This window comes from Electrona antarctica (genome assembly GCF_951216825.1).
Source record: "Electrona antarctica genome assembly, chromosome: 13".
Classification (NCBI taxonomy): Eukaryota; Metazoa; Chordata; class Actinopteri; order Myctophiformes; family Myctophidae; genus Electrona; species Electrona antarctica.
Window position 1 is genome coordinate 44053249 of NC_136794.1, and position 15546 is coordinate 44068794.

The 15546-nt window shown below is 47.3% G+C and overlaps 1 pseudogene across 1 annotated transcript; it reads left to right on the forward strand.

The window, feature by feature from the left end:
* Positions 1 to 9954: 9954 nt before the first annotated feature.
* On the forward strand, positions 9955 to 12246 carry LOC306935011 (1-phosphatidylinositol 4,5-bisphosphate phosphodiesterase delta-4-like; annotated as a pseudogene). The gene has a single exon. The product of its transcript is annotated as a 1-phosphatidylinositol 4,5-bisphosphate phosphodiesterase delta-4-like (transcript).
* Positions 12247 to 15546: the final 3300 nt, after the last annotated feature.

The following is a 15546-nucleotide window of genomic DNA, read 5'->3' on the forward strand; positions in this document are numbered from 1 at the left end:
TGTGCAGCTTTGAAACACAAGCTCCAAAACTCACAGAACAAATTAGGTAGGGTTATCCTAGCCTGAGCTAACGTGTTAGGTTTCTGGTCTAGAGGGGTGGGTCGCGTGTGCGCACGGCGCACGCCCTGATTGGATCTGTCCATCAGCTCCCCCCCCCCTAGTGCAGCGATACGTCGCATAATTTGGAGCGACGCCCACCCTGAAAGGTTGACTCCCACTTCTAGACCAGAGTGGCCAATGCGTTCCACCCAGGCTTTCAATTTTTGCGCCGACGAAAATGAAAGCCTGGGTACCGGGGCTAGGGTTATCCTAAAACTCCATCTCCAGAACACAACTTCTCCCTGCTCATTGTGATAGCCTCAAATGGCTCAGGGTAGACGACAGAGCTTCATTAATAAAACTGGTCCACAAAGCAAGGACACCCTGACATACCTTTATAAGTACTTTAATAAAACTGTGTGGTCCACAGGATACAAAGCAAGGACACCCTGACAAACCTTTATAAGTACTTTTTAAAAAACTGTGTGGTCCACAGGATACAAAGCAAGGACACCCTGACATACCTTTATAAGTACTTTAAAAAAAACTATGTGGTCCACAGGATACAAAGCAAAGACACCCTGACATACCTTTATAAGTACTTTAAAAAAAACTGTGTGGTCCACAGGATACAAAGCAAGGACACCCCGACATACCTTTATAAGTACTTTAAAAAAAACTGTGTGGTCCACAGGATACAAAGCAAGGACACCCCGACATACCTTTAAGTACTTTTCTAAGGTTAGTGATGATATAATAAAGTAGACCTTTAAGAGCATTAGCCATTACTAAACCCATTTTGGACTGAGGTCGATTAAAAAAAAGGCTTCTAAATCCTAAAATAATTCTGAAAAACCTATGTTTCTATGTCAGTGGTGATCAACCTTTTTCATGTCAAGGACCTCCAGAATTATCTTTATTGGGCCATGGACCCTCATCTCAAAAGATGTAGCTCTGAAATATATATTCCATGATTTGCGCCACATTTGAACGATTTTTCAAAAATAGCAGATCTACAAGCTCATAGCGCGCCACTCGGTGGCGCGTTATGAGCTTGTAGATCTGCTATTTTTCAATATCTACAGTAGAACAGAATGCTTAAAACACGAAATGGGTTAAAAGAGTGTGCACAATGGTTGTGCCTAACAAGGTCACAAGCAGGCAGAGATTTATGTATAGTGTCTGAATAAAAATCACACCCGTGTGAAATGAGGGGCGCTCTTGTCATCTGTTGGAAACCAGAGCCTAGCGGCCCCGGTGTCAGGAGTAGCACCCTGTTTCCCCCAATCGAGCAAGCCACCCAAGTACCACAAGAAGATTCACATGCAGGGCCAACCGATTCACTGAATTAAATGTCAAATAACCTTTTCCTGTCACAGGTTATAGGCAGGATGTGTGCATGTGGAGAATTTGACTGTCCAAAGTTCATGAATGATTAACAGACAGGAAGCATACAGTAGGCCCCTGTCTGAGGGGAAAGAAACGCTCAAACAAATAGTTCAACTGATAACATGTCCTTTTGAGGCACGAATGGAAGCTGTGTAGAAATTGTGTGTTCGGACTGGGGACCTTTAGAACATGATATGAGTTGGGGGGGCTGGATGGGACGATGGGGTGACAAGGCGTAGCTTAGCAACGGCACGTCGTACCAGTATTGCATCATATAGCAGTACATATAAACCTATAAGCGCAGAGGAGAGGCTCTCTCTCTTCTGTTTGCGCTAGCCAGAGAACTCAACTAGAGACAGACTGGAATGGCAGCGACAGAGTACAGCATCTTGCAATGGGTCTGGTCCACAAGATTCGATACTCCACCAAGATACCCATGTACCTGTCTAGATACTTCCTTAATGTTAACGAAGTCCACACCCACAACACCAGAGGGAGTGCAACGAACCATGTACAACCCAGATTCGGCACAAACAAGGGACTAAATTATTTTCGCTCCTATGCCACCAAAATGTGGAACGCCCTACCAACAGTCATTAAGACATGCAAATCCCTTGACTCCTTCAAAACCGCCCTCAAAGGGCACCTACGGACGGCTGCAATTCGAAACTGGCCCCCGTAAAAAATCTGAATACCCCCACCGCACCCCCCCCCCCCCCCCTTTTTCCCCTCACTGTATATGTTTCTTTTCCCTTTTTACCTCTATGATGAATTCCTGTTCTGTTCTTTGACTATATAGAAATGTCTATTTGTACGTCTCTAAATGTTTTGATGAATTGAACATGGTGTACCCTCTTGTAAACAAGTGTAATGCTTAATTAATTGGGTCGTCCACTCACAGTTAACAGTCTTTGTATTGAGTTTGTGCTTGAAATGTACTGTAATTCTGCAAACTGTTAATAAATATTTCAATCAATCAATCAATCAATCAATCAATCAATCAATCAAAAGACTTTCTGTTAATCATTTGATCTGCAAACATATCTTTTCATTTTTGAGGCCTCGGTACAATTTCTGTATCGCTTTTCTTCTGCCATTAAACAACTGTTATCTCTTTTGAGACACACACACACACGCACGCACGCACGCACGCACGCACGCACGCACGCACGCACGCACGCACGCACGCACGCACGCGCGCGCGCGCGCGCGCGCACACACACACACACACACACACACACACACACAGTTGCTCTGACCATAAGTTCCATGCTCTTTCCTGAGTTTTGCCTCAGTGATGAGGCTGCAGGAAGGGCACGCACACACACACACACACACACACACACACACACACACACACACACACACACACACACACACACACACACACTGGTGTGCTGGAAGGAAGCGAAGGAAGTGACATGAAAACATGCACATAAGGGAGAACGGGGTAAGATGAGCCAGCGTTTAAGTTGAACCACCCCCTTTATCAAGAAAACTAGAAAACTGTGTTGCCATGTGACCTAAAATCTAGTAAGCATCCATAATTTACACCTGACTGTGAAGTTGGGAAGCACATGGGGAAAGTTAGAAAACATTCTTGTACACAAAAACCTGTTTTTTGTCGGTCAAAGTAACATTTCGACACATCATGTTATACAAAGCAAAATGTACCTAGGTCTAAAATGTAATATCATACACGTTGATGATCCCAATGGATAGAACCATGTGAATCATTTAGCAAATAAATTGTCTGAAGTAGATTATTCTAGTCATTGTTTTCTAAAATGGTGGCTGGGGTAAAATGAACCAATGTCCGGGGGTAAATTGAGTCAATGGGAATCACTATTCATATTTTGTTATTAAGTCTTTGCTACTCAAATTATACTGAATGACCTTTAATTTGCATGTACATACTCATTTAAGAGAAGTTTGCAATATTGTATTAACAATATTGCAAATATAAGGCTCTGAATAACAAACTTTATTTAATTGTCTTAATATTGTTTAAATAATAAATAAAATAAACAAATAAGACTATTTGCAAAAGGGAAAACTGTTATATTATTATTGATAAGTGAATAGTTTAAGCTTTTAACATTAAAATATCATGTGGTTCGACTTGCCCCTCGACCTGGATCAACTTACCCCTTACCTGGGGCAAATTGAGCCACATGGCCACTTTTTTTAAAAAGGTCATATTTTCATGGCCCTTTGTCATAGATGCTTACTCATCATTTCAATTTATAGAAGACATCCTGAAATATGGGTAGATCATTAGATTTTACTTCCATCTCATTTTGCCTTGCTTCCAGGACAACTTAAGCAAAAAGTGGTTCCTACCTATTTTGTGTAACTTTATCACAGCCTGCTTCAGCATGGCTGCCTGGTAAATCTCTGGCTGTCGCTCCTCTGACGCAGCACCAGAAACACTGTCGGACGACATCTCTCTCGTAAAGACGCCAAACAGTTCATCTCCTCCTTCGGTCCACTCTGATGGTCCACATTCGAGGTCCGCTTTTACCGTCTGGGATGTGACTTTACTCGCTGACATGTGGTGGTCTCTCTTGACTCAGCCCTCTGCTCCGCTTCCTGGCTAAACTCCCCCAGACCAGCACTGGACAAAACAGTGCACAATTGTCCACCAGCACTGGACAAAACCGTGCACAATTGTCCACCCCCACTGTGTGTGTGTGTGTGTGTGTGTGTGTGTGTGTGTGTGTGTGTGTGTGTGTGTGTGTGTGTGTGTGTGTGTGTGTGTGTGTGTGTGTGTGTGTGTGTGTGTGTGTGTTGTTCAGAGTAGATGAGTAATTTCTATTGAATGACCAATGCACTCCTCTCTCTCTCAATTCATTTCAAAGGAGCTTATTTGCCAAAACAAAAGTGGAACAAATTAACAAAACAATCAAGATAAAACAATGTATACCATTCCATACCATACCACCTTTCTTTATATAGCACATTTAAATAACAACAACGTTGTACCAAAGTGCTTTACGGCAAAACATTAAAAAACACAACTTCATTAAAAAACAACAAACAACATGCACAGTGTCACATTAAACATCAAAACATCTCACACTGTGCTTGGAAATGCTAAAGAATAAAGATACGTCTTGAGGCGTGATTTAAACACCTGGAGGGTGGGGGCTTGTCTTAATGTGCAGAGGCAGTGTTACCACGGAAACGGTCCACAGAGATATACTCAGAAGTTCAACTCGAAGAGTTTTACTAGAAGCGCCACGAAGTGAGTCGGTTCAATAAAGATAATATATAATCATCATCACCAGTACAAAGAGAGGTACCTGGGTCAACATACTCCAGGCTCAAGCATAAATCTAGACTCCCTCCTACAAGCCCACACCACAGCCCTTAGACAGCTGCCTATATATAGGAATATAGGGAATCGTCTCTACAGGCAGCTCATTCCACAGCTTGGGAGCTGCCACTGCAAAAGCCCGGTTCCCTCTGAGCTTCAGCCTGGTTTTAGGCACCACCAGGAGAAGCTGGTCAGAGGACCTAAGGGTCCTTGTGGGAACATAAGGTTTCAGCAATTCAGAGAGATACATGGGTGCCAAACCATTTAAACACTTAAAAACAAAGAGCAAGACTATGAAATCAATCCTGTATCGCACAGGAAGCCAGTGGAGGGAGGCTATAGTACAGGGCTGATGTGGTCTCGCTTACGTGTGCTGTGAGTAACCTAGCAGCATCGTTCTGGACTAAATGTAAGTGAGAGATGGAGACCTGGTTGACCCCAATGTACAGGGCAATGAGGGCATTACAGTAGTCAAGGAGGGATGTCATAAAAGCATGAATTACAGTTTCAAACACAGAGCGGGAAAGACAAGATTTAACCTTTGATAGCCTAAGCTGGAAGAAGCTCTTTTTTACTACCTCATTTGTCCATCTTTAAACAGTGTAGGGTATAAACAGTGCACACACAATGGTTTGTATTCCTTAAGGTGCTTGTATTCCATTTGGCATCCTTCTCCAGTCACAGCAGCTCTCTCTCTCTCTGCTGTGTTTGTGTGTTTGCACATTGTTGTACTTCACCCAACAGATATGGGAGTTTTTTTTGTCATTAGAACATGTGAGGGTATCTACCCTATAGGGGACACGGGGAGAACATGTGGGGGTACCTACCCTAGGGGACACGGGGAGAACATGTGAGGGTACCTACCCTAGGGGGACACGGGGAGAACATGTGAGGGTATCTACCCTAGGGGGACACGGGGAGAACATGCAAACTCAAAATCATATTTTGACAGCAGAAACCGCCTGTCATAATTTCCCTATTGGACAGTATTAAGATGTTGATATTGATTTTGTATTCATCTTTAGGACCCCAAATCACACCTAGAAACCATGAGTGTCTATTTCAAGTGTTTTTTTGTGTTGGGTGAGTTTAGTGAATGATAAGGGGATGTTGCAGGGCAACAGCAGTAGATGTGTGGGGTGAGTTTAGTGAATGATAAGGGGACGTTGCAGGACAACAGCAGTAGCTGTGTGGGGTGAGTTTAGTGAATGATAAGGGGACGTCGCAGGGCAACAGCAGTAGCTGTGTGGGGTGAGTTTAGTGAATGATAAGGGGACGTTGCAGGACAACAGCAGTAGATGTGTGGGGTGAGTTTAGTGAATGATAAGGGGACGTCGCAGGGCAACAGCAGTAGCTGTGTGGGGTGAGTTTAGTGAATGATAAGGGGACGTTGCAGGAAAACAGCAGTAGCTGTGTGGGGTGAGTTTAGTGAATGATAAGGGGACGTCGCAGGGCAACAGCAGTAGCTGTGTGGGGTGAGTTTAGTGAATGATAAGGGGACGTTGCAGGACAACAGCAGTAGATGTGTGGGGTGAGTTTAGTGAATGATAAGGGGACGTCGCAGGGCAACAGCAGTAGCTGTGTGGGGTGAGTTTAGTGAATGATAAGGGGACGTCGCAGGGCAACAGCAGTAGCTGTGTGGGGTGAGTTTAGTGAATGATAAGGGGACGTCGCAGGGCAACAGCAGTAGCTGTGTGGGGTGAGTTTAGTGAATGATAAGGGGACGTCGCAGGGCAACAGCAGTAGCTGTGTGGGGTGAGTTTAGTGAATGATAAGGGGACGTCGCAGGGCAACAGCAGTAGCTGTGTGGGGTGAGTTTAGTGAATGATAAGGGGACGTTGCAGGACAACAGCAGTAGCTGTGTGGGGTGAGTTTAGTGAATGATAAGGGGACGTCGCAGGGCAACAGCAGTAGCTGAATGATAAGGGGACGTTGCAGGACAACAGCAGTAGCTGCGCAGTGTGCATTGATACAACGTCAAACTGGTGTTTTCCTAAACCCGCACCACGGACCAATCGGAAGCCTCGGCTCCATTTCAACCTGCGTATGTCCCGCCTACCTGTGGAGAATAGGAGACTCTCCAGACTGAGCAGCGCAGTGACGTTTTCAGATCCGCGGAACGCAGCGACTCAGGCTGGAACCCAGGCTAGTGTTATCCAATCAGAACGCAGCGAATCAGGCTGGAACCCAGGCTAGTAAATGGGTGAATGTAATGGAACCCAGGCTAGTGAATGGGTGAATGTAATGGAACCCAGGCTACTGAATGGGTGAATGTAATGGAACCCAGGCTAGTGAATGGGCGAATGTAATGGAACCCAGGCTAGTGAATGGGTGAATGTAATGGAACCCAGGCTAGTGAATGGGTGAATGTAATGCACCTTCTCTGTAAAGCACCTTGGAAAGATGCGCTCTATAAATGCACCATTCACCATCAGAACGGTAGAAGATCGGAGACGGAACCTAGACTACTTGCGCCCAGTGGCTCGAATAATTATAGCCTTCCTGCCCTAACTGACTAATATTTAATATATAAGTCCGAGCCTTCTTGATATGATCTAAGATTTCCACTGGAAATCTGGGCGGCTGAAACAAAGACTCAAACTACTTTTCACGTTATTTGGGTATCAAAGAGATGCCGAATGGACATTGAGTCTCTATACATGGAGATATAAAGAGATGCCCAGGGACTCCATAAGAGAAGATTTCCACGGCTCTAGCAGTGATTCTCAACCCGTTTAATTTCAAACCCCCAGTTGGCATTATTCTATACGGACCCCCATTTAATGGCATTTCTATCTCTGGGACCCCAATTTATATTGTAAAATCAATGTTAATTTAACTCTAAGAGTGGGTCCATTTGTTTCCATTTGGTTCCAAACTATCATGTAGCTGGGGACCCCCTGGAACTCCCTCAAGGACCCCTGGGGGTCCACGGACCCCACTTTGGGAACCCATGAACTAGAGCTCTACAGCGACATCCAGCAATGACATCAGACTAATGTAGAAACCTCATATATGGACACACGCGCCTGGCATCATCATTGTGACGAGTAAAACCCTATGTAAGAATCAGAAGAGATTTAGTAGTAACTAGCAGCAACTCCTACTCTTGCCGTGAAGTATTCCTTCGCCACGAGACGGAACATTTGGCCTTACAGCCCAGTTATCATCGTGTTAGAGGTTTCGGCATCATTCCGCTTAAGTTCTCATCGGACACCACTGCGGCAGGTCCTTACCCAGACAAGCAGCGATGTTGCGTTGGACGTTCCATCTGGATCATAGAGTTGGGACACCCAACAACTCGGAGCACAAGGTGGCCGTAGAGCACAAGGTGTACTCGTTTGGATTGCATTGGCGCAAAGACGAAGGACAACGAAAGACGATCGACGTGCGCGTCTTCAACACAGTGTGCATGAGCTGGACGCGGTTGCCCTCGGTAACAGCTGGAAGAGAACACATTGATCTTTTCCTTGGCTCCCTCTGGAATTGCACACCCGTGCTAAGAACACATAATCTATCATATCAAAAGTGTCGTTATTGCATTCGACGTCGACATCCACAGATGGTTCAAGCCCAATGTTTCTGGAACCGCCCCAGACGTGTTGAAGTTCCCCTCTGCCTGTGCTGTGAGGGATTCAGTCTATATCTATGGAGGATACAACCACTTGGTTTATAATGAAGACATCTATAAGTTGGCCACCACAACAATGATCTGGTCCTTAATTAAGACCAGAGGCGCTCCCCTGCCGGTGTCAGGCCGCCACTCCGCCACCGCCATCGGGACAAAGATGTTCGTATTCGGCGGCCGACGGGAAGGGACGGGGACCGACTACAACACCATCAGGGTGTTTGACACAGAGACCGAGCTCTGGCTGAGCACGCCTTCTCCAGCGCTTCTTCCAGAAGGACGCGTTGGTCATAAGGCGTTTGCCCACAATGGACAGCTGTACATATTTGATGGCTACAGCCATGGTCTGCGGGGCTGCCCCCAAGGTATGTGGAGATTCAACCCAGACACCTTCTCCTGGAAGAAGGTTGAGCCCAAGGGTAAAAGCCCACGGCCATATTATGATAGAAGCTGTTGCGTGTTTGGAGATCGTGTCATAGTCTTTTGTGATCAATACGAAGATGAAAATGACTTGTTTGTCTTAGACTTAAGTCCCAGTCTGAAGACGCTATGCAAGCTAGCAGATATTCATTACGGTCTGGAGCAGTCTGACCTCACACACGACATCAGGTGGGAACTGGCAACCGTGACTACAAATATGTATAAGGATGAAGATGAACTGGACAGCATGACTACCAACACATGAGAATGAATGTATTGCGAATTTTTGGTGATCGGGGATTCTCTATTTTTGGAAGCGTCACTCGGCCAATCAGAGCGCGAGTTGGCGGCTTGCTGCGTATGTCGGTGGGTCCCTTTGACCCTTTGGATCGCCTCCTTGTGTTGGCGGCGTTGCTCGGCCAACCAGGGATTGGCTGATGACGTAACTATGTGTGTTTATGTATAAACATGTTTAAAAGACGTATGTGAGATAAGTTGCGTGCTCTGCTCGCGCACAAGTAGGCCATTCATGGCCAACTTGTGTGCAAAGCGCAAGTTGGCAGCTCAACAACTCAACTTCCATTGAAAAACTGGAAAAAATACAAAAATCACAGCACTCCATCTTTAAGGCCACTGTGTCCTCAAGGCATGTTTTAAGCGTAAACAACAGCCATGGCCTTCTCTCCCTGAAACCCCTGCCCAGGTTGGAACACTATTGTAAAATAATTATTTTCCCCATTTGAGGGGCACTTTAGAATATATTCTATTATAAATACAAATATAACGTAAGAATCCGTTGTCCGAGTACTTAACGGTCATGGGCGTCATTTGCCAGCAGTGTAAAGCCAATGGCAGGAGCAAAGTCAAAGTCAAAGTCATACGATTTGTCACACACGTTACCGCAGTGAAATTTGTTCTCCGCATTTGACCCATCTCTTGGAGCGGTGAGCCGCACCCAAGGAGCGGTGAGCTGCAGCCGTGCCGCGCTCGGGAATCATTTGATTAGTAGATTTGACCCCCCAATCCAACCCATTGATGCTGAGTGTCAAGCAGGGAGGCATTGGGTCCCATTTTTACAGTCTTTGGTATGACCCGGCCGGGGATCGAACCCCGACCTCCCAGTTTCAGGGCGGACGCTCTAACCACAAGGCCACTGAGCATGGTCATGAAGCTACCTGCAGCTTCAGCTCTCCGAGACGATGAAGATGAAGACCTCACGGTGATGTTGGCGGGATCCAACCTGATCAAACTGAGGTCTTACTGGAAGAAGAGGCATTTCCGTCTCCTCGCCGACAGCATGACCATCACGTACCGCTCCAATAAGGGCCTCTTCGGAAAAGGAAGCCATCCTGCCATCTCTGCGGCCGAGTTGGAGTCGGTGCGGGAGGGCCACCAGTCCGAGTTGTTTGCGTTGCCGGACATCGCGGCAGAGTTCCCCGAAGACCTCTGCTTCACCTTGGTGTTCCGGGGCCGCCGACAGGTCCTGGACCTGGTGGCCGAGTCTCCGGAGGAGGCCCAGGCCTGGATCTATGGCGTACGCACGCTGATCCACGAGGCCGAAACAATGGACGAGAAGGAGAGGCACGACCAGTGGATGTTGGACTGGTATCAGAGGGCCGACAAGAACGCAGACGGGCTGATAGAGTTTAAGGACATGTGCAAACTGCTCAAGATGATGAACATCGACATGGACGAGGACCACGCCCTCCGCCTCTTCACCATGGCGGACAGATCGGCGAGCACGGGCCTGGAGATCGACGAGTTTGTCCAGTTCTACGGGATGCTGACCAAGGGGGATGAGGTGTGGAACGTGTTCCAGAACTATTCAGACGACGGAGACGTTTTAACCCTGGAGGAGCTGGATAGATTCCTCGCCCGGGAGCAGAAAGTGGAGCACGGCGCAGAGGATGGCGCCAAGGAACTGATCCACCGCTACGAGCCGTCCGACGAAAACAAGTGTCAGGGAGTCATGTCCCTAGACGGCTTCCAGACGTACTTGTGCTCCCAGGAAGACGGCTCCATCTTCACGCCTCGCTACCGGGAGCTCTGCCAGGACATGAGCAAACCGCTGACCCACTACTTCATCTCCACCTCCTACAACACCTACCTAGTGGCGGACCAACTCGTGGGGCCGAGCAGCACGGAGGCCTACATCCAGGCCTTCAAGCGCGGCTGCCGCTGCGTAGAGGTGGAGTGCTGGGACGGCAGCGACGGGCATCCGGTGGTCCGTCGTGGCCACACCCTGACCTCCAAGATCCCCTTCAAAGACGTCGTCGACGCGATCGCGGAGTACGCCTTCTTGGCGTCAGACTTCCCTGTCATCATATCGATAGACAACCACTGCAGCGTGGCGCAACAGGCCGTCATTGCTCAGTATCTGGTCGAGTTCCTGGGCGACATGCTTCTGATGTGGACTGGACAGGACGGGGTCCCCGATACGCTACCCTCGCCACAAGAGCTCCGCGGTAAGATTCTGGTGAAGGGCAAGAAGGTTGGTCGCCTGGAGCCCGGTCCGAACGACACAACATCATATGATTATGAATGTAGCGACGGGGAGGAATACGACGACACCTACGAGGACGGAGACGGCGAGAGCGAAGCGAGAAAGAAATGGAAAAGTGTGTCCATGGCTACGTTGTCCAGCGAGCTGTCAGACCTGGTGGTGTACTGTCAAAGCGTCAGCTTCCACGGTTTTGAGGACGCTCGCCAGCACTCCGAATGCTAACAGATGTCCTCTTTCTCCGAGAACGAGGCCAAGAAGCTCGTCAGGTACGAGGGAGTGCATTTCGTGCGCCACAACTCGAAGCACCTCAGCAGGATCTACCCCAAGGGCATGAGAACGGACTCCTCGAACTTCAGGCCGCACGGAATGTGGAACGCGGGATGCCAGCTCGTGGCGCTCAACTTCCAGACGGCCGGACTCGCCATGGACCTGAACGACGGGCTCTTCGCTCAGAACGGCGGCTCCGGCTACGTCCTCAAACCCGACTTCATGAGAGACTGGAGCACCGACTTCGATCCGGGAAGACCGGAGGACTTCGAGGGTTACCGTCCGCTCAGCCTGTCCATCCGCGTGATCAGCGCACATCGGCTTCCCAATGTGAAAGAGCGCTCCATCGTCAACCCGCTGGTCAGAGTCGAGGTCCACGGAGTGCCGCGGGACGAGGAGCAGCGGCGGACCGGCGTCGTCAAAAACAACGGCTTCAACCCGGTGTGGAACGAGACTCTGGACTTCGTCGTCCGCATCCCCGAGCTGGCCCTGGTTCGCTTCGTAGTGGAGGACTATGAGAGCATGAGCAACAACTTCATCGGACAGTTCACCCTCCCGTTCGATTGCATCCGAATGGGATATCGTCACGTAGATCTCCTGTCCGAAGACGGAACAGACATCCCTGCGGCCTCGCTGTTCGTCAATGTCACAATCTCGGAGTACACAGGAGGAGAAATATAAGAATATTCCTCCTCCTGAGAATATGGATTTACAGAAGTAACATGTTGTCGCTGACGGCTTGGAGAAAATATTTGGGGTCTGATAAACCGTGCTGATTAACAATATGCCTGACCATGTTTGGATAAAGTGCAGCAAATTAATCTATGGTTTATCTATAAATCTATGGTCCAATCTATGGACGTTTAATGATTGCTTTAAAGCAGTTAGGCCACAGTTGGCGCCCCTCACTTCACACACAAGTGTGATTTTGTTTTTAAATTCAGTTATTTAAACAGTTTTCATGCCTCTGGTATGGCCTTCCATATATGGGCATATCGGTGGGATTGGCAGTTCTGGACAACCAGATTGGGACATATTGTGAGATTGTAGATCTGCTATTTTCAGCATGATCTCTTCTCTGCCAGTCCCCCTATAACATTTTAGTCTATTATGTATCTGTTGATGAAATAGTCAATATATTTAGTCTTAGTTTTAGTCATCATAGCTTAGTTTTTATGTAGTTTTCGTTGGTGAAAAGAGGCAGTCAACGAACATTATTCGCCATAGTTTTAGTCGCTGAAATCGACACTGCTGCCTAGGGACGGACCCTCCCCCAGAACCCCTTGGGGGTCCCAGGACCCTACCTTGAGCACCGCTGACCTAAAGGACCTTCACCAGGCAGCACGGCTTTGACCTCCAAACAAACAACAACCATAGAACACAGAGGGTGGTGGGGGTTATTCTGATGTTCAATCCCTCTAAACAATCACACCTGTGTGAAGTGAGGGGCGTGATGTAAAACAAACGGTGCAAACACAAACATTAAACGGCATTAACAATAAAGAGACAATATATACTTAAACAATAACAACCCAAATAAAGTGCCGATCATAAAAAATCACACCTGTGTGAAGTAAGTGGTGCAACTCCGTGTGGGGGTCCCCGGGGGTCCCCGGTACACCCAGACCCACAGGAACGCGCCCAGGGGGTCGGGCCGGTTCCGGCGAGCCGCCCCGCGTCTGAAACGGTTGAAAAATGACCAGCCAACTGAGTTACCATGTGGGGGTCCCCATGGGGTCCCTGTACTGTACTGTACTGTACTGTACTGTACTGTACTGTACTGTACTGTACTGTACTGTACTGTACTGTACAGCCAGGCACACACAAAGCTACTTAAGGAAGTGGTTGCACCACTTCAAAACAGTCCACTTCCTTCTTTAGGTACGCCTGCATTCACATTGGAACGATCCGTATCTGAATACACTTCAACGGTCAGTGGTGGAAAAAGTACTCAATTGTTTTACTTAAGTAAAAGTACCAATACTGCAATTTAGAACTACTTAATTACAAGTAAAAGTACGGAATTGAAAATGTACTTTAGTAAAACTACAAAAGTATCGGCATCAAAATGTACTTAAAGTACTAAAAGTAAAAGCACTCAGAATGTGCCATTTCACAAGTTCAAAATGTGTACAAAATCTATTGAAAATAGCAGATCTGCTATTTTAAATAGCCAAACTGTATAGTGTTATGTTTTCTAATCAAAATTTAAATCTCCAAAGTAACTAGTAACTAAAGTTTTCAAATAATTGTAGTGGAGTAAAAGTAAAAATTTTGCCTCTGAGATGTAGTGGAGTAGAAGTAAAAGTATTGGAAATTGGAAATACTCAAGTAAAGTACAAATACCTCAAGATTGTACTTAAGTACAGTACTTAAGTAAAAGTCCAGAGACCCCATGCGGTCCCGGGGACGGTTGGGCGAACCGCTCTCGGGAACGGTACGCATCATTCACACTACCACAACATCCGACAAGTGTTCCCGAGTGCGCACCCGGGACCATAGTGTGAATTGCGGCTTAGATTCTCAGAGTTCTTCTCTGCGTCGCACAAGATTGGAGCACGTTCACACGTGACTCAGAACTGTAATATACCAACAGTTTACAGTAAGTGTGAATGAACAGGTTTTAAATCAAGTCAAAGGGTGATGTTGAAGAACAGCTGCACAATTGGCGTCGTTAAGACGTGCATGGAAACAGTTTGTGTTGTGTGTGATTTCAAGTTCACACCAGAATATATAAGATATTGCGCTGTGTTGAAAGTGACAGTAGACGTCGAGGGAGAGAACGAGAACGAGAACGAGACGGAAGGACAGACAGACAGACAGACAGACAGACAGACAGACAGACAGACAGACAGACAGACAGACAGACAGACAGACAGTTCACATCGAGGGAGAGAACGAGACAGACAGGCAGAGAAGGTGATGTTTTCTTGGACCGTTTCCAAAGCAGGAGGACCAAAGCTAGCCTTTCACACGTCTGTAGCAGTGAGGAACCAGCTTTATTCCTTTGGAGGCCACTGTGATGGAGGGACCCACAAGGAACAGATGGTTGATGTCCATGTCTTCAACACAGTGTCTTTATGCTGGAAGAAGTTACCAACAGTGACCCCTGGAAGAGGAGACGGTCACCTTGAGGTTCCATCCAGGCGCTCTGGACACACAGCTGTGATGGTAGAAGATACAGTCTACATCTGGGGAGGCTACCGGGGAGTTGTACACATTGTAGTGGAGTACTACAATGTGCTTTATGCATTTGATGTGGACGCCCACATGTGGTTCAAACCCAGAAGGGTTTCTGGCACTGTTCCAGAGGCGAGAATAGGACACTCAGCCTGTGTCTTGGGGAAGGCCATGTTTATCCATGGAGGATACACCAAGCTGACTGGACGCACTAATGACGTGTACAAGTTGGATACCAGCACAATGGTCTGGTCTTTAATTAACACCAGAGGAACTCCACCACCTGTTTCAGATTTTCACTCTGCCACCATCATTGGGAAAATGATGTTTGTATTTGGGGGTGTGGGCGACAGGGAGTATTGCCACAGCATCAGAGTGTTTGACACAGAGACCGACCTCTGGTTGAACACGCCTTCTGCACAGCTTCTTCCAGAAACACGCGCAGCTCATTCAGCCTTTACCTACAATGGAGAGCTGTACATATTTGGTGGCTATAAATGTCATCAAGACAATGAAATGTGGAAATTCAGTCCAGAGACCTTCTCTTGGAAGAAGGTTGAGCCCAAAGGGAAAGGCCCGGGTCCAATGGGTGGTATGTGCTGTTGCATTTTGGGAGAACGTATTAGAGTTCTCAACGGGCCTGAAAATTAAAGCCCGGCTCTAACTGGGCCCGACTGGGCCAGCCCGAGGCCCGGCTCGGCCCGAACAGTTCTCATCATTTTAGGCCCGAAAACCCGACAAAACCCGAGAGGAAAAAAAAAAAAAAAAAAGATTGTTAGTGTGCGCACTGCGCAGGCAGCG